This window comes from Lithobates pipiens, unplaced genomic scaffold (genome assembly GCF_037356315.1).
Source record: "Lithobates pipiens isolate NorthernLeopardFrog02 unplaced genomic scaffold, aLitPip1_a1.2 Scaffold_22, whole genome shotgun sequence".
In the NCBI taxonomy this organism is placed as follows: Eukaryota; Metazoa; Chordata; class Amphibia; order Anura; family Ranidae; genus Lithobates; species Lithobates pipiens.
In genome coordinates, this window is record NW_027507784.1 from 141,720,763 (window position 1) to 141,739,150 (window position 18,388).

The 18,388-nt window shown below is 44.5% G+C and overlaps 1 protein-coding gene and 1 long non-coding RNA gene across 4 annotated transcripts in view; both read left to right on the forward strand.

Moving 5' to 3' along the window:
* The window catches only part of LOC143924221 (uncharacterized), a 292,570-nt gene that overhangs the window by 143,079 nt on the left and 131,103 nt on the right, over nucleotides 1–18,388 (forward strand). The gene's annotated exons all lie outside the window — the stretch shown is intronic.
* The window catches only part of ITGB2 (integrin subunit beta 2), a 172,700-nt gene that overhangs the window by 23,209 nt on the left and 131,103 nt on the right, over nucleotides 1–18,388 (forward strand). The window contains exon 1 of one of the 3 annotated variants that reach the window (XM_077448409.1): nucleotides 4,629–4,921. The exons of the other annotated variants lie outside the window; for them this stretch is intronic. The gene's annotated coding sequence lies outside the window, so the exon portion shown is untranslated. Of the gene's footprint in view, nucleotides 1–4,628; nucleotides 4,922–18,388 lie in introns of those variants that run through there. 3 annotated transcript variants of the gene reach the window in all.

An 18,388-nucleotide genomic window follows, 5' to 3' on the forward strand; every position in this document is an offset into this window, starting at 1 on the left:
TTAAGTAAGGCCCTAAGGCCCTTTGGGGTCTTTAACCCCTTGCCGCCGACCGTATGCAGATGTGCATACTCGGCTTCCGGGGGTTATACCAGGATAATGCCCACACCTGCAGGAATCATCCTGGTACTGATTTTTAGAACGGCGATTGGCTTTCCAGCCATAACAACCGATGCGGCTAAAAGTCCCCCCCGCCACTCTTACTGGGGCTCCCGTTCAATCGGGAGCACCGATGCACAATCCACTGCTTCTGGCGGCTAGGGAGGGACTGGAATAAAGCCGTAAACGGCTTCATTCCAGTCTCCTAATTGTAAACACGGAAGCAACGTCATGACGTCACTTCCGGTTTACTCGGCTGCCAATGGCGCCGAATTTAAAAATATATACAGTATTCAGAATCACCGAAAACAGCGATCTGAATACTCTGAAGTGTAAAGGAGGTCTTTTAGACCCCCGATCCCTCCATAAAGAGTACCTGTCACCACCTATTACTGTCACAAGGGATGTTTACATTCCTTGTGACAGCAATAAAAGTGATCAATTTTTTTTTTCTAAAACAATTTATTAATTTTAAAATAAATAAAATAAATAAGAATTTTTTTTTTTTAAAGTGCCCCCCTCCCCCGTCCCCGCAAGCTCGTGCAGCAAAGAAAATGCATACGCAAGTTCTTGAAATAATGCAATTACTGTAGCATAAATGTCTGTAATATCTTCAGGGATTCCTCTGATACGCAAATTGGAGTGTCTGGAGCGTTAGATTCTCTTCTTTTAAGTTATCAATTTCAGTCATAAAATCTTTTGCCATGTTTTTTCTTCTACTTTAAACTCTAAGCCCCTGTACACACGGTCGGAGATTCTGCCAACCAAATCCGTCGGATTTTGTCCGTCAGATTTAGTCTGACGGACTGTGTCCGAAACTGTTGCATACACACGGTCGGACTAAGTTGTCGAAAAATCCGATCTTTCAGAACGTGATGACGTAATTTCGTTACGATGGCACTACATTCAGGCTAGTAGCCAATAGCTTTGATGTAGGAATTTGATCTGAGCATGCGTGGCACTTGGTCCGATCAAAATTCTCTACACATGATCGGATTACGTCCGACCGGCCCAGTTGGTCGGGAAATATTTCCAACATGTTGGAAAATTGGGTCCGATGGAGATTCGGACGGAATCAGTCCGATGCATACCACACACAGTCGGATTATTTGACGACACGGTCCGATAAGACGCATTCCGACGGATTCTCAGACTGTGTGTACACGGCATAAGGGTGCTGTATGATTGCCCAGTTTCTCTTATTTCTTTAGTCAGACTATTAGCAGTTCATGTTCAGAAGTCTGTTTCAAAGCTTTGTGTAACATTTTTTCAAATTATTTTAAAAGAGCTGGGGGTGTTGAGGAGTCTTGAGCCAGCGGGTGTATTCGTGACCGCGGCTTTTCTCCGCGGTCATGACCACCATGTTAGTCTCCGCATTAAAGCAAAGGCCCTACAGATTAAAATGGTCCGTGTTGCATTTTTTTTTCACACAATATTTGCGCAGAGATTTTTCAAACGCAATTTTTTGGGGGGAAAAAACTTTTTTTAAATTTGAATGCACTAAAACATACTATATTGCCCAAATGTTTGAGCAATAATGTTTGAATAATGTTTGAATAAATAAAAAATATGATCTTGGTATCCATGAGTACATGGATACCAAACACGACATGCTTTAAAATTGCGCACAAACGTACAGTGGTGAAAAACTACATACATTTTTAAAAGCCTTTAAAAGCATTTACAGGTTACCACTTTAAATTTGCAGAGGAAGTCCACTACAAAAATTACTGCCCTCAACCTGATATTCGTGGTGATATCTCACATTAATGGTTTACATATGACACCAGACCGACGCTTGCGTTCGCCTTTGTGTGTGAGCACGGTGGGGCAGGGGTGCTTTTTTTTATTATTTATTTTGCTTCTTTATTTATTTTTAAACTGTTTTCATTTTTATTGTTATCTCAGGGAATGTAAATATCCCCTATGATAGCAATAGGTAGTGACAGGTACTTTTTTTTTTTTTTTAATTGGGGTCTCTCTAGTTATCTCCGCTCCCCTAAAAGCATTTGCCCACACCAAGATCGATATGAGAAAATGCTTTGCCAATTTCCCAATGTTTATATCCAGTGAAACCTAAGTCATGAAATGCTCGTAGCTTCCGGTTTCTTAGGCCATAGAGATGATTGGAGCTGTTCTGGACTCCGATCAGCTCTATGGACAGCTGGCAGAACCACTGACTTCATTCTTGGGTTACCTGTTGGGACAGGAGAGCCCAAGAAAACCGTGGAAGATGATGGGAGGGTGTTCCCTCCCACTGCTTGTAAATGCAGTCTAAAGGCTAATTAGCTACTAGGAATGCTTTTACATGAAAGCCGACCAATGGCTGAAAAGAATGATACCAAGATGATACCGAAACCTGCAGGCGTCATTCTGGTATAACCACTCAAAGTCCAGCAACATACCAGTACGTTGCTGGTCCTTGTTGGGCATGTTGTCACGGTACTACTACAGTGAGCCCGCAGGTGAGCAGGTGCACGGGATCCCCCAGGGAGTGGAGTCTAAGGGCCAGCCGGAATTCTGCCAGGCACCCCGTTTACAAGGGTTTGGGCTTAGCTGTGTGCTGACCCCAGGTTATGACCCCCAGGTTCACCCTGCTCACTAGGGGAGTACCAGAAGACAGTCAGACAAGGATGGATGGATGGATTAAGCAAAGGAGGGCCAGATAGCGAGCCAAGGTCAGGAGGGGCTGCAGACAATGTAATCAGGACAAGCCGAGTCGGTATACAAGAGATCAATTCACGAGAGGTCAGGTTAAAGCAGGTTACACGAAGGGGCCCAGAAACAAGCATTGCTCAAGCAACCAGAAGATGATCTGGGAGAAATTTAAATAGAGAAGCACATGGGGGGCTGGACAGGAAGTAGCAGGAAGGAATGATATAATTAAGCAACAAGTGGAGCTGGTGACACCCATAGCTGCAGAGTGCAGCAGAGCTGAACACAAGCTAGTGGAACAACAGGTGCCAGCCGACCCACAGCAGTAAAGGTAAGACACAGATCAGCTCCGCAGCTGATCTGTGACACATTTATTGTAATGTTCTTTTTTTCATGCAGCCTGTGGGCTGAACAAAAAAAAGGGAGATTGATCGATGGGTATGCCCAGTATTAGAATATCACCCCCTTCATCCACCTACTTCTAATGATGGGCATACATGCACCATTTTTATTTTTAACTGTGGTGGTGAAATCACCTCCTACAGGGCTGGAGTTGCTGATTTAAGTATCATGAGAGAAAACGCGGTTGCTGTCAAGATAAACAAGTCAGTGCTGCAGCTGAATGGTGTACCTGAAAAGCAAACAATGGCAAACAACGACAAAACATTAACTCAATAAAACAACTTGATTTTTTAATGCAATCTGTGCCTAAAAAATATATGCCGAAGCATGGGGCTGCCCCTAATGTTAGGAGCAAATCAGTCCTCCACCCCTGCCCCATGCTTCGGCATATATACTCTTTTTTTTAACTGTGGTGGTGAAATCACCTCCTACAGCGCTGGAGTCACAGCTTTACGTATCGTGGGGGCAAACGCTGTTGCTGTCAGAATAAATAAACCTATGCTGCAGCTGAATGGTGTACCTGCTAAGCAAATGATGGTTAGCAGTAAAAGTAACATTACAGTATTATCCAAAAGAGAAAAAAACGAAAAAGAATATGACACTAACACGCACCCTAAAGAGTTAAACTACAAACATTTATTCGCTATAAATAGCAAAAAATACAAAAAAACATAAAATCAAACCATACCTCTACAAACATTTTTTTGAAAATACCCCCCCCCCCCTCAAGAGGGTAGGGGTATGTTGATGCAGTGGATGATTCCCACCCTCTCCTAACATATAACACCCCCTATCTTACACCTATACAAACCCCAACCTACCTATGATGAGAGCTAGTTTGGACAATTTCCAAAGGCAACAGTGCAATTCCACACCATGGGAATCTATATTCGCCATTCCCTTCCGAAATGGCACAAGGACCAATCATAAATATACGATGAACCTGTCAGTCAGTCGTCAAAAGGGATTATTTAAAAAAAATATATATGATATCTCCATCTGGAAATTAAAAGGAAAAAAACCTTTTTTATACACCAAACCAGATAATTATTATATTATATTATATATTATGTTCTCTTTATATTCCTTTATGATCCGCCAATCTTCCAGAGAGAAGGAAGGAAAGTTTTTATGTATATAAACAGAGAAATATAATTATCCAGAATTTGTTTCTTATTAATCACATAAAGCTGAGTGAATGAAAGCAGGCACTGGGTGGTTTAAATGAATCATCGGGATCTCTGCTGTATATACCAATAGTAAGGACAAAAAACACTGCTATCATCCTAGTAACCGTGTGCCAAGGTTCCCACAACTTGCAGGTATATCCTCTAGGGCCTAGGCAATACACAGGAAGGGAATTTTTCTCGGTTACTCACTGGATGTTGATCTTGGCTCTTTGCCAAGCTCTGACGAAGTTCCGACACTCAAGGAATGAAACATGTAAGCTGTTAGGTTGGGACAGACACCCCGGTTGTCTGTAATTCACCTCCCCCCAGTCAAGACCATTCTATTATTTTGAGAGAGTACATTGGACAATATATGATCAATCCGAAATGAGCAATATATGATGACTCTGAAGAAATACATATATGATCATTTAAACATCATATAAAAGCACTGAGATCGGGCGGTGATCTGTAGAAAGTTTCAACTCCATTTCTTGAACTGATAAACATCTGATCGGAGACCCAAGGCTGTTTTGACACAGACGGACAATTTAAAACCCAGCTTGGATTGGGAGAACAATCTGCGAGATCAACATCAAGTGAGTAACCGAGCACACAGTTACTAGGATGATAGCAGTGTTTTTTGTCCTTACTATTTGTATATACAAACACCAGAGATCCCGATGATTAATTTAAACCACCCAGTGCCTGCTTTCATTCACTCAGCTTTATGTGATTAAAGCAGGAGTCCACCGGGAGTCCGCCGTTTAAAAAAAAAAAAAGCCAGCAGCTACATATACTGCAGCTGCTGACTTTTAAAATAATGACACTTACCCGCCAGCGCGCCCGCGATGTCGGCACCCGAAGCCGATCTCTCGATCGTCTCTCGGGTGCTGCCACCGCCATCTTGGGTATGGGAATCAGGAAGTGGAGCCTTTCGGCTTCATTTCCCTACTGCGCATGCGCGAGTCGCGCTGCGCAATAAGGGTGGTCCCCGCTGTCTCTGTGTTTCTCAGCAGGCAGCTGGGGACCTTCGGAAAGGGGGGTAGATTCTGCGGAAAGGGGCATACCTTCTGCAGAATCTATGCCGGAAGTGGGTGCAGATACCTGTACTGTACAGGTACCTGCACCCCCCTGAAAGGTGCCAATTGTGGCGCCGGAGGGGGGGGAGGGTTCCAATGAGCGGAAGGTCCACTTTAGGGTGGACCTCCGCTTTAATAAGAAACCAATTCTGGATAATTACATTTCTCTGTTTATATGCATAAAAACTTTCCTTCCTTCTCTCTGGAAGATTGGCGGATCATAAAGGAATATAAAGAGAACATCATATATAATATAATAATTATCTGGTTTGGTTTATAAAGTTTTTTTTTCCCTTTTAATTTCCAGCTGGAGATATCATATATATTTTCTTAATCCCTTTAGACGACTATATATATATATGTGTGTGTGTGTATATATGTATATATATATATATATATATATATATATATATATATATATATATATATATATATATATATATAATGTGTATATACTATATATATATATATATGCTATATGCACGTACATATAAACCAGTGGCAGCTGGTGCTCAAAATTTTTAGGGGTGTGCAAGCAAGCTGAAAAATTTGGAAAAAAAACCATCAATTGCAGCCACTGTGCCCTTCAAGCGCTGCCACTGTGCCCATCAAATGCTGCCACTGTAGCCATCAAACTGTGCTGCTGTGCCATCAAATGCCACCACTGTGCCATCAAATGCTGCCACTGTGCCCTTGAAATGCTGCCACTGTGCCCATCAAATGCCGCTACTGTGCCCATCAAATGCCGCCACTGTGCCTTGCTGCCAGTGTGCCCATCAAATGCTGCCAGTGTGAATGAATGAATGAATGAAATACTTGTATAGCGCACAATGCGAACTGAATCGCCTCTAGGCGCTGTGCCCATCAAATGCTGCCAGTGTGCCATCAAATGCTGCAACTGTGCCATTGAATGCTGTCACTGTGAGCCCCCCCCCTCCGCCTGCTTGCCGAGGGATGGCTGGAGAGAGGGGGCGGTGCACACTCACATACATACATATGCATACATAAATGCACACACACACACATACATACATATATATATAAACACACACACACACATACTGTAGATAGATAGTCTTATAAAAAAGGCAGACCTTTACCTTAGCTCCTCCTGCCGGATACTGCACTGTAGGGGGGAAACAAAGAGCACAGCACACACTGTGCTTTCACTTTAGGTTAATGTGAAAAGCTCCATGCACAGTGCCGATTACAGTTCGGCTGACGATCAGGGAACTCGTCTCAGCCTCCCCTGCTATTCCTCCTATCAAAAGTACAGGGGGCCTTGTTGCCATGGCAATCTCAGCAACCCCTATAATTCCGCCACTCTCTTGGAACTTACTACACCAGAGTGGTCGTGATGCCTCCCTCGCTTCCCCTCTCTTTGTTTTACAGATGGAGTTCCGCCTTCATTTTTTTCAGCAGTACCCCTAGGTTGTCAGTTCCTTTTGATCAGGTTAAAGGGCTACCCGCTCATTAAGGCCACCCCCCCCCCCCCCCATTGTATTTTTTCATTTTATGCATTATTTTTTAACTTCATCATTCACATTTCTCCTCAGTGGTTGAGCGCCGATAGCCTACCATCATTCCTGGTGTTGAGGAATGATAATCTTTTTTTTATTATTAGGTAAGTCTTAAATTTAGGCCTACCCATAAAACTACGGTACCCAAAATTGTCCAAAGTCTATACTTTTACAACTCATCTCTTTAGCAATAACAATGATTGATTGCTTTCACTGTGGCATGCGCAGCGATACCTAATATGGTGCAATTGCTGTTTTCATATGCATGCACCCATGACACATATAAGGATGTGTATGTGTCATGGGTGCATGCATATGAAAACAACAATTGCACCATCAAATGCCGCCACTGTGCCCATTAATTGCCCATCAAATGCCGCCACTGTGCCTATCAAATGCTGCCACTGTGCCATGCTGCCAGTGTGACCATCAAATGCTGCTGGTGTACACATCAAATGCTGCCAGTGTGCCATGAAATGCTGCAACTGTGCCACTGAATGCTGCCACTGTGAGTCCTGTGAGGTGGCTGGAGAGGGGGGCGGCACCCGTGCACCCTTATTGACACACCGCCACTGACAAACACATGCACATACATGCACATTCACATACATACATGCACACTCACACTCACATACATTTCCCGATCTCTGCAGCCACGCATCGGGGCAATGTCTCACTGCCTGTGATTAGCGCAGAGCTGCAATAACTTCCTGTCAGGCTCTGCACATGGAGCATTCGAACACGCCTGAGCTCATCCTTAGACACATATGTTTGTCTTCATATGTGTAGATGCGTTGGGACGGGGGTCTTTTAAAAAAATCTTTGAGCTTTTTTATTTATATTTTTAGATTTATTTTAATAAACATAAACTTTGGCTCATGCTGCAGCATGTTCCATTGGGGAGATTTTCTTTCATTTCTGCCCTAAAGATGCAATCCTGAGTACAGGTTTTTAAACTGATCATTGATGTAATGTTTCATAACTTCTGTAGAAACCTTATTTTGCAAATAGGCAACAAATCCCTTTCACACTGATCGGTTTTTGATGCATTTTTGTGGTAAAAAAGCAGAAGAAAAATGCATGAACAATGTATCCTTTTAAATCCTAAGGAACCCCGGTGTGATGTGTGCACAGTGCGTTTTTAAAAGTCCTGCTTGATGCATCTTTGGTGCATTTTTCAAAAGCACACAAAAACGCATCTCTCATTGAATTCTATAGAAAACACAGCAAAAAAAAACCCCATCAAAAACAAACCAGCACCTTTTAGTCACATGCCCAAGTTTCACAGGTGCACGATTGGACTAAATCCCAAAATTGTGTCAAAAACACAAAAAAAAGCAGCAAAAATGCATATGCATTTTAACATTTTTTTTTTAATTATTCAACTGAGCAGTATATAAGCAGCCTAATTGTAGGTAGTTTCAGGGACCTTTTTTTTGTACAGCCTGGTAATGAATTATTGTTTGCTGACTGCACCTTTCTAAAGCTGGTCCTACATGCAAACGGGTTGATTTACTAAATGCAAATAGGCTGTTTACTTTGTAAGAGAAGTTGCATTCTGCAAAGGATATTGCCCCAGAGCTTCCATCATCCAATCAACTGCAAGCAAAAATACGGTATTCTTTGCAAAGTGAAAATTCACCACATGTTCTAAGTAAGGTACTAGTAATTCCCTTGCAAAAGTGAATAGCATATTTGCTCCTACCTGGGAGGTACACTAACTGACACTGACATCAATAATGACACTAATACAGCGATAGCTATAATATTGTACACTGTCACTGTACCAATGACACTTGCTGGGAAGGGATTAACGTCAAGGGGCATTCAAGTGGTCAACTGTGTGCCTAATGAGTGTAATGTGTGAAACCTGCTGCTTTTACTAAGGCTGGGTTCACACCGATGTGGATTACACCTCATCCAATTTGCAGAACATTTTAAAATCTATTAGTTTGAATGAATCTGGTTCACATATGTGTGTTGCATTAGCACTCCGCATTGTCCCAAAAAGTGTGCATTTTCTAGGCATTGTGGTGTGAATTGCAGGCACATAATCTTCTATGGGCACACATCTGATTCACAGATGTATTCCGTTCTGCATGCAAATTGTCTGCCCCTGCTCACTACACCTCCCCCCCCCCCTCCCAGGTCAGCTGATCTGCAGCTACAATGGAGAGGAAACGCTGAACAGCTGCTTTTTCTCTTTGCAAAGAAACCAGAGGTAGAATTCGCACTGAACTAGTGTGAACCCAGCCTTAGAGATCTGGCTGTTTTTTCTACCTGTTTTGTAAACACAAGACTCTGTGCTTTGATTGGACAAAGCCAATCATAAATTACTGTCTGACACCTGCTGACTTAAGCCTCATACACACGATGCGTTTGTTGGCAGGGGATTGTCTGTTGACACACTATTGTCCTAAATTCTGACCATTAGTATGCTCCGTTTGACAATTGCTGCCCAACTTTCGGCCAACAAATGTTGGATGGCAGGCTAGTAAATTTTCGTTTGCCAGCGGCCTGTCAGATTTTCGTTTGGTCAGTACACAAATCCGTCACACAAAAGTCAAAAGTACAAACACGCATGCTTGGAATCAATGCTCACCAAACACAAAATTAGCAGAAGGGGCCCAAAGGGTGGCGCTCAAGAGCTCAAATTCCTCGTAGTACATTAATACATTTGTGTTTGTTGCATGACAATTGTGTACCGTTAGTATGTAAGACAAGATCCTGGCACACGCCCTTTTGACAAAAATCAGACGCTCAGTTGGCCAACAATCGTACCATGTGTAGGAGGCTTAAGAATGGGCTTGGCATGTTTGGATTGAACCCGCTAGTTAGCCGGCACTGCACACCGCCAATCATAAACAGCATGTGTATGTGCAGCTGCTGGTCGGGAAATGCCTCAGGGAAGCAAGCTGGCAGTGTTTATTTACATTGCTGAGCCTGCAACTGCCGCTCGGTCACAGTAAATCTGCTGTGACCCGAGTGGCAAGTAGTTAAAAAGTTAAACCTTATTAGAAGAGACCCTAGTATAATATTATCATTTATTGTGCCATTTAAGAATTATGTTTAACAGAGCGGTTAGCAGGGGAAGGGTGAGGACTGAGGCACTTTTAAATCTTCTTTGCATTAAAGCAGAACTACAGTAAACCCTCCTATCTGCAGTTGACATGGTGCTGAATGTGTGATTAGTTATGATACCAGCCATTTTATGGCTTGACAGTTCAGTTGAGTGGGCAAAGCCACCATGGCAGTTATAATTTATGGCATGCCTTAAATTAAACCACTTCAGCCCCGGAAGAATTTAACCCCTTCCTGACCAGGCCATTTTTTACGATACGGCACTGCGTCGCTTTAACTGACAATTGCGCAGTTGTGCGACATTGTACTCAAACAAAATTTATGTCCTTTTTTCCCTCACAAATAGATCTTTGTTTTGGAGATATTTTTTGTGCTATAAAACAAAAGAAAACTGACAATTTTGAAAAAAACACAATATTTTTTACGTTCTGCTATAGTAAATATCCCAAATAAAAAAAAAAAAAAAAATTAATTTACATATTTTTGTTAAAAAAACACAGTAAGCGTATAATGAGTGGTTTGCGCAAAAGTTATAGCGTCTACAAACTAAGGGATCGATTTATGGCATTTTTATTTATTTATTTTTTACTAGTAATAGTGGCAATCAGCAATTTTTATCAGGACTATGACATTGCGGCGGACAGATCGGACACTTTTGACACTTTTTTTTGCGACCATTGACATTTATACAGCGATCAGAGCTAAAAATAGCCGCTGATTACTGTATACATGTCACTGGCAGGGAAGGGGTTAACACTAGGGGCGATCAAGGGGTTAAGTGTGTGCTCCCTTGGGGTGTTCTAACTTTGAAGGAATGGGACTGACTGGGGAGGAGACAGATACTACAGACAGATTCCTACTTAGTATATAAAATATATAAATAACAACTAATCCAGGAGACCAGCAGAAGTTCAGTGTAAGAAATATCGATGCCTGGCCAAGGGGAGTGTAGAAGTGGGTGGGGAGTCCACTGACATCATGATTCCACCCACCAAGCTCTGAACAACAGACCTCCCCACAGAATATGCAGTTTTTCGGGTCTCATAACAAACAGAGGGGAGGCATTTGACAGGTAAGGATACTTGCAGGAGGCATGTATATTCCTATAGATAACGACTATGGCAGTAGTTTAGAAAGGATTTGAGTGGGTTTACATCCAATTTTATGCTTAAAAACCTTCTGGGTGCAGCTTCCCCCTCAGCCCCCCCTGTACTTACCTGAGCACCATCTCGAAACCAGCGATGTGCATGTGAGCAGAAGTTCTCCCAGGTCTCTCTCTCCTCATAGGCTCAATCACTGCCAGTGAGACAACGAGGAGTGAGCGGGGGGTGGGGCCAGGGCTGGACTGGGACAGAAAATTGGCCCTGGACTTCATTCAGACCGGCCCACTTTAATTTTGCAAACACGCACAAAAACAGTATGTAAACTATACACAATTGCGCAAAAAAATAAGATAAAATTATTCATCAGTTACTGTGACCAGAGCCATTAAATTATACATTAGTTACCGTGGCCAGTGCCATTAAATTATTCATCAGTTACCATTGCCAGTGCCATTAAATTATTCATCAGTTACCGTGGCCAGTGCCATTAAATTATTCATCAGTTACCGTGGCCAGAGCCATTAAATTATTCATCAGTTACCGTGACCAGTGCCATTAAATTATTCATCAGTTACCGTGGCCAGAGCCATTAAATTATTAATCAGTTACCGTGGCCAGAGCCATTAAATTATTCATCAGTTACCGTGGCCAGAGCCATTAAATTATACATTAGTTACCGTGGCCAGTGCCATTAAATTATTCATCAGTTACCGTTGCCAGTGCCATTAAATTATTCATCAGTTACCGTGGCCAGTGCCATTAAATTATACATCAGTTACCATGGCCAGTGCCATTAAATTATTCATCAGTTACTGTGGCCAGAGCCATTAAATTATTCATCAGTTACCGGGGCCAGAGCCATTAAATTATTCATCAATTACCGTGGCCAGTGCCATTAAATTATACATCCGTTACCATGGCCAGTGCCATTAAATTATTCATCAGTTACCGTGACCAGTGGCATTAAATTATTCCTCAGTTATTGTGGCCAGTGCCATTAAATTATTCATCAGTTACCGTGGCCAGAGCCATTAAATTATTCATCAGTTACCGTGGCCAGTGCCATTAAATTATTCATCAGTTACCGTGGCCAGTGCCATTAAATTATTCATCAGTTACCATGGCCAGTGCCATTAAATTATTCATCAGTTACTGTGGCCAGAGCCATTAAATTATTCATCAGTTACCGGGGCCAGAGCCATTAAATTATTCATCAATTACCGTGGCCAGTGCCATTAAATTATACATCCGTTACCATGGCCAGTGCCATTAAATTATTCATCAGTTACCGTGACCAGTGGCATTAAATTATTCCTCAGTTATTGTGGCCAGTGCCATTAAATTATTCATCAGTTACCGTGGCCAGAGCCATTAAATTATTCATCAGTTACCGTGGCCAGAGCCATTAAATTATTCATCAGTTACCGTGGCCAGTGCCATTAAATTAATAATTGACCAGTGGCATTAAATAATAATCAGTTACCGTGACCAGTGACATTAATATTAATTTAATGCCACTGGTCAATTATTAATTTAATGTCACTGGTCAATTATTAATTTAATGTCACTCGCCACGGTAACTGATCAATAATTTAATGCCACTGCTCACGGTAATTGATGATCAGTTACTGTAGCCAGTGACATTAAATTAATAATTGACCAGTGGCATTAAATTAATATTAATGCCACTGGTCACGGTAACTGATTATTATTTAATGCCACTGGTCATTCAGGGACACCCCCCCCCCCAAAAAAGATGATTTTTTAGCCAATTTTTGGGGCAGGGGCATATGAAATCAGCAAACCTGTGTGCAAGATCAAAAGCGGGCCCTAGGCTTTAAGAACAACAACACATGTCTTAAATTGCACTAAATATTGGCTTAAAGGGGGTGATTATTGTTTTGATTAATCGGTTAATAACCTTAAAAAAAAAAGTGGGACAAATTGACGTTTAATAAATAGGGAATGCGGAGTGTATGGTGGTGAGTAATATGTACAGGAGAGGAGTGCGGAGTGTATGGCGGGGGGTGATATGTACAAGAGAGGAGTGTATGGCAGGGGGGTAATATGTACAGGAGAGGAGTGCGGAGTGTATGGCGGGGGGTGATATGTACAAGAGAGGAGTGTATGGCAGGGGGGTAATATGTACAGGAGAGGAGTGCGGAGTGTATGGCAGGGGGGTAACATGTACAGTGGAGGAGTGCGGAGTGTATGGCAGGGGGGTAACATGTACAGTGGAGGAGTGCGGAGTGTATGGCAGGTGGGTAACATGTACAGGAGAGGAGTGCGGAGTGTATGGCAGGGGGGTAACATGTACAGTGGAGGAGTGCGGAGTGTATGGCAGGGGGGTAACATGTACAGGAGAGGAGTGCGGAGTGTATGGCAGGGGGGTAACATGTACAGTGGAGGAGTGCGGAGTGTATGGCAGGGGGGTAATATGTACAGGAGAGGAGTGCGGAGTGTATAGCAGGGGGGTAACATGTACAGTGGAGGAGTGCGGAGTGTATGGCAGGGGGGTAACATGTACAGTGGAGGAGTGCGGAGTGTATGGCAGGGGGGTAACATGTACAGGAGAGGAGTGCAGAGTGTATGGCAGGGGGGTAACATGTACAGTGGAGGAGTGCGGAGTGTATGGCAGGGGGGTAACATGTACAGTGGAGGAGTGCGGAGTGTATGGCAGGGGGGTAACATGTACAGTGGAGGAGTGCGGAGTGTATGGCAGGGGGGTAACATGTACAGTGGAGGAGTGCGGAGTGTATGGCAGGGGGGTAACATGTACAGTGGAGGAGTGCGGAGTGTATGGCAGGGGGGTAACATGTACAGTGGAGGAGTGCGGAGTGTATGGCAGGGGGGTAACATGTACAGTGGAGGAGTGAGGAGTGTATGGCAGGGGGGTAACATGTACAGGAGAGGAGTGCGGAGTGTATGGCAGGGGGGTAACATGTACAGTGGAGGAGTGCGGAGTGTATGGCAGGGGGGTAACATGTACAGGAGAGGAGTGCAGAGTGTATGGCAGGGGGGTAACATGTACAGTGGAGGAGTGCGGAGTGTATGGCAGGGGGGTAACATGTACAGTGGAGGAGTGCGGAGTGTATGGCAGGGGGGTAACATGTACAGTGGAGGAGTGCGGAGTGTATGGCAGGGGGGTAACATGTACAGTGGAGGAGTGCGGAGTGTATGGCAGGGGGGTAACATGTACAGTGGAGGAGTGCGGAGTGTATGGCAGGGGGGTAACATGTACAGTGGAGGAGTGCGGAGTGTATGGCAGGGGGGTAACATGTACAGTGGAGGAGTGCGGAGTGTATGGCAGGGGGGTAACATGTACAGTGGAGGAGTGCGGAGTGTATGGCAGGGGGGTAACATGTACAGTGGAGGAGTGCGGAGTGTATGGCAGGGGGTAACATGTACAGGAGAGGAGTGCGGAGTGTATGGCAGGGGGGTAACATGTACAGTGGAGGAGTGCGGAGTGTATGGCAGGGGGGTAATATGTACAGGAGAGGAGTGCGGAGTGTATAGCAGGGGGGTAACATGTACAGTGGAGGAGTGCGGAGTGTATGGCAGGGGGGTAACATGTACAGTGGAGGAGTGCGGAGTGTATGGCAGGGGGGTAACATGTACAGGAGAGGAGTGCAGAGTGTATGGCAGGGGGGTAACATGTACAGTGGAGGAGTGCGGAGTGTATGGCAGGGGGGTAACATGTACAGTGGAGGAGTGCGGAGTGTATGGCAGGGGGGTAACATGTACAGTGGAGGAGTGCGGAGTGTATGGCAGGGGGGTAACATGTACAGTGGAGGAGTGCGGAGTGTATGGCAGGGGGGTAACATGTACAGTGGAGGAGTGCGGAGTGTATGGCAGGGGGGTAACATGTACAGTGGAGGAGTGCGGAGTGTATGGCAGGGGGGTAACATGTACAGTGGAGGAGTGAGGAGTGTATGGCAGGGGGGTAACATGTACAGGAGAGGAGTGCGGAGTGTATGGCAGGGGGGTAACATGTACAGTGGAGGAGTGCGGAGTGTATGGCAGGGGGGTAACATGTACAGGAGAGGAGTGCAGAGTGTATGGCAGGGGGGTAACATGTACAGTGGAGGAGTGCGGAGTGTATGGCAGGGGGGTAACATGTACAGTGGAGGAGTGCGGAGTGTATGGCAGGGGGGTAACATGTACAGTGGAGGAGTGCGGAGTGTATGGCAGGGGGGTAACATGTACAGTGGAGGAGTGCGGAGTGTATGGCAGGGGGGTAACATGTACAGTGGAGGAGTGCGGAGTGTATGGCAGGGGGGTAACATGTACAGTGGAGGAGTGCGGAGTGTATGGCAGGGGGGTAACATGTACAGTGGAGGAGTGCGGAGTGTATGGCAGGGGGGTAACATGTACAGTGGAGGAGTGCGGAGTGTATGGCAGGGGGGTAACATGTACAGGAGAGGAGTGCGGAGTGTATGGCAGGGGGGTAACATGTACAGTGGAGGAGTGCGGAGTGTATGGCAGGGGGGTAACATGTACAGTGGAGGAGTGCGGAGTGTATGGCAGGGGGGTAACATGTACAGGAGAGGAGTGCGGAGTGTATGGCAGGGGGGTAGTTAGTGGAGAGAGGAGGAAGAGGAGTGCACCTCCTGATAGTCTGTCAAAGTTCCAAGGATACCAGACAGTATAATTATCCCCGTGATAGCAGCCAGTTTGTCTTTGAAGATGGGGAAGGGGGCAAGTTGTGAAAGAATACTTGCAGTGATTTGGGGGTATAAGAGCATGCTGTATGTGCTAGGAGGGCACACTTTGGGAGGGGAGAGAAATTGTGCAGGAAGGGGGGGGGGGGGGGTTGAATAAAAAAATCTGACCCCCCCCCCCCCCCCCCAGCACAATTTCTCTCCTCTGCTAAAGTGCCTCCTAGCACATACAGCATGCTCTTATCCCCCAAAATCGCTGCAAGTATTCTTTTTTGACAACTTGCCCCCCGTCTCTGTGTCTTCTTCTCCTGCAAGTGTCAAGCACAAACCTCAGATCAGCACATCCCGTCCTGTTGTGTCCGTTCTCCTCCCCCTCCTTCTCCTGTCTGCGAGCCGAGGAAAAGGGGGAGGGGACTTCAGTCCATGTGTTAGTGTGAGGGGGGGAGGAAGGGAGAGAAGCCGTGCAGTACACACTGTAATCGCAGTGTGTGGGAACAGAAACACCCCACACAAGCTGCAAGCCAGTCACTGGAGCCAATTGCGGAGGTAAAAGAACCAGCAGTGACTCCCAGCAGCACTAGCGCGGAGGAGGAGGATGTAAAATCCTCCTCCGCATTCAACGCTGGGCTGTGACGTCACTGGTTGCCAGACGCAAGGCGGCTATAGCAACCAGTGATCAGGAGGAGGTGGAGGCGGAGATAGAGCCAGCGCTATGGCAGCTCAGTCCGTCCCTGTTCCCAGATTGTCAATTTCATTCCGGTACAATTTATGCCAGCATCACGAGGGGGTGGTGCTTGTGTGCCGGGTGCAGGAGCGGAGCTGCCGCCGCCAGCCTTATTGTAACACAGGACAGACAGGGAGAGTCCAGGGAGAGTGTAGTGATTCAAACACATAACACACTGTCTGACAACCGGCCCACTGAGCCAATCGGCCCACCGGGAAACTCCCGGTAGTCCCGATGGCCAGTACAGGCCTGGGTGGGGCCAAGCCACAATCTGTGTGAATGGACAATGTCCGTTAACAGGAGCGTGGTATGGTAGCTTAAGAGGCTTGCTATTGGAGGCACTTGGTAGGGGGGAGGAGGTTAGGGCCGCTGGCCGGGGACCCAAAAAGAAGAGGATCAGGGCTGTTCTGTGCAAAGCTTTTGCACAGAGCAGGTAAGTATGCAATGTTCGTTATTTGGGGAACATAAATACATAAATACCTAAAAGTAGCAGGTTTATAATAAATCTGTAATACAAGATGTATAGATGATGTGCTGTTCTGATCCCTTTGGGTGCTCAATTATAATCCATGTACCCTCCTTTCTTTTAATGGCACAAAGGTTCTACTCACAGAGTTCTTGTGACTTGAAACACATAAAACTAAATGTGTATCAATGGAGTGAGACATTGGTGAGGTTTGCTAGGCAACCCTTCTGTCTTAACAGAGCAATTAGCTGGTAGTGGTAGGGTGATGTGATTGAGTGCCCATTGAAGGGTTACTTTAATGAGTATTAGGCGGACAGACCTAAACCTGTGGTAAAACATTCATGTATGAATCAACTGCTATCATGCACCAGGATCAAGCAAGGGGTCCATTGGTAGAAATGTCCTGCAGAGCCAAATGCAGAAAAGAGATGATAGACATCCGCAGATACTGGAGGCACAGCCTCTACCAGGAAAATAAACAGTGATCAAGGAAAAATGTATAACCTGCCCAATTTGTTTCCACCAACATTTACTGGAAGAGTCCTTCCATAGACATGAGACCTGAGGCATACATGAAAAGAGTAGCATTACCCAAGCCATTCAAAAACAGGCCCAACGTATGTTTACTTTTACTTTTTTCAATCTTTAAACAAAAATGATATTTTTATGAGGATCTCATTATGTTTTCTAAGTTCCCCTTAAACAATAATAATTTATCACTTAAAAAAATATTTAAGAAAATCCATATGTCAGGTTTAAGGTTCTCCGTGGATTGGGATGTTTTGGAGATGGCGGTTATCTTTGCATAAATTCAGGTCTGCCAAATGACCGAGAGATGTGTTTTTTTCTGGTTTCCCAGGATAAATCCCTTCTCTGCTTTGCATGATTGATCCGCCACACTTTCTTCCTCCCAACTGTTGCAGCGTAAAAGCAGCAGCGCCAGTAGCAGCAGCAATAGCCATATACAATTTAATGAACACAATGAAAATTGTTTCCCAGACAAATTGATAAATTGAGACGGGCACTGAATTTAAGACATGGATGATTAGTGCATATTAGACTTGTGCACAACAGAAAATTTTGTTTAGTTTTGGCTCGTTGTCATTCGTAAAATACATAATTTCGTTCTGTTATATTCATTATTTTACGTTAATACGTTTTCGGATAATTCGTTATTATTCGTAGAGTGTCGATATTCCTTATACTGAATCTCAAATCATGTCGAATTCATTCGTTATATGCGCTATAAATTCATTCGCATTTGTTGAAATTCGATATTTATGTATGTATATATATTTGTAGTTTGGAAAGTCGTTTGTTTATTGAATTTTTTAACACACACAATAACAATATCTCTTCTCCTCGGTTCAAATACAATACAACACTCTTTTAACTCAGTTCTCAGGAATGCACTTTGCCAGTAATCCAA